The sequence below is a fragment of the Garra rufa genome, chromosome 18, assembly GCF_049309525.1.
Source record: "Garra rufa chromosome 18, GarRuf1.0, whole genome shotgun sequence".
NCBI classification, from domain to species: domain Eukaryota; kingdom Metazoa; phylum Chordata; class Actinopteri; order Cypriniformes; family Cyprinidae; genus Garra; species Garra rufa.
The window spans coordinates 23085334-23087269 of record NC_133378.1 but is presented as its reverse complement, the minus strand read 5'-3'; positions in this window follow the sequence as shown (position 1 = coordinate 23087269).

The following is a 1936-nucleotide window of genomic DNA, read 5'->3' as shown; positions in this document are numbered from 1 at the left end:
TTGTTTTGGCCGTATGTTTTGGGATATACCCATCCACGAGCTGGCTTCAATGTCCTGGACCTGACAGTACATGGCCCCATCCAACGACCCTTTGATGCAGTATAGTTGTCCTGTCCTCTTAGCAGAAAAACACCCCCAAAGCATAATGTTTCCACCTCCATGTTTGATGGTGGGGATAGTGTTCTTGAGATCATAAGCAGCATTCCTCCTCCTCCAAACAGGACGAGTTGAGTTGATGCCAAAGAGCTCAAGTTTTTTTTTTTTTTTTTTTTTTTTTTTTTGGTGACTATGGTGCAAGCTGCCTTTAGATCATTGACAAGATCCCCCCGTGTAGTTCTGGGCTGATTCCTCATCGTTCTCATGATCATTGAAACTCCACAAGGTGAGATCTTGCATGGAGCCCCAGACCAAGGAAGACTGACCGTTATTTTGTGCTTCTTCCATTTGCAAATAATCGTACCAACTGTTGTCACCTTCTCACCAAGCTGCTTGCCGAAGGTCTTGTAGCCCATTCCAGCCTTGTGTAGGTCTACAATCTTGTCCCTGACATCCTTGGACAACTCTTTGGTCTTGGCAATGGTGGAGAGTTTGGAATCTGATTGATTGATTGCTTCTGTGGACTGGTGTCTATTATACAGGTAACAAACTGTGATTAGGAGCACTTCTTTTAAGAGAGTGCTCCAGGTTTGTGACCTGTATAAAAGACACTTGGGAGCTAGAAATCTTGCTGATTGATCGGGGATCAAATACAGCCATGGCCTAATGGTTAGAGAGTCGGACTTGTAACCCAAAGGTTGCAGGTTCGAGTCTCAGGTCCGGCAGGGATTGTAGGTGGGGGGAGTGAATGTACAGCACTCTCTCCACCCTCAATACCACGACTGAGGTGAGTCCCTTGAGCAAAGCACCGATCCCCCAACTGCTTCCCGGGCGCCGCAGCAATGGCTGCCCACTGCTCCGGGTGTGTGTTCACTACTGTGTGTGTGCACTTGGATAAATGCAGAGCACAAATTCCTATTATGGGTCACCATACTTGGCCTCACTTCACCTCCTTTCCTTTCCTTTCCTTTCCTTTCCTTATTTCACTCATTAAAATGCTAATCAATTGATACATTTTTTGAAATGCATTTTCTGTTAATATTCTGTCTCTTACTGTAAAAATAAACCTACCATGTCGGCGCCGAAATCCTTGTGGGCACAGGCGTCCCGTGTTCGAATCCCGACTCGAGGACCTTTCCTGATCCCGCCCCCCATCTCTCTCCCACTTCGCTTCCTGTCATGTCTGATCTGTCCTATCGTAATAAAGGCAAAAATGCCAAAAAAAAAATCTTAAAAAAATAAAAATAATAATAAAAAAATAAACCTACCATTAAAATTATAGACTGATAATTTCTTTGTCAGTAGGCAAATGTACAAAATCATCTGGGGATCAAATAATTTTTTTCCATACTGTATACTTGCAGATTATGTAACAGCCTTGCCAACCAAGTAGCTATGGTGTTTACTTTGTACGCATTTGTTTGGGGGGCTGGTGGAAGGTGTCAGAGAGTGAGAGAGAAAGTGCTGCGTGTATTACGTGATGTGTAACACGTTCTATTTATAACAAATCATAGGGCCTGTGGTGTACCACTCTTACTCAGAAGGACACACTTCAAAGGGCATTCACTATGCCTCAGGCTACTGAAGTGGTCTGACAGGCTGACTGCTCTGGGACTTTTGCACTTTTACACCACTGAACAGGTACTGTACAGATTTCTGCTGTGAGTTTAATATTAGTGTAAAATTGCACCTTGTATCTGAAAAAATGTATTTAAGTATGTTGTATCTCAAATTGTGGCTGCAACATGTGTAGTCCTAGTTTAACAGAAGATATGTATACATGTGTGTGTGTATATATATATATATATATATATATATATATATATATATATATATATAT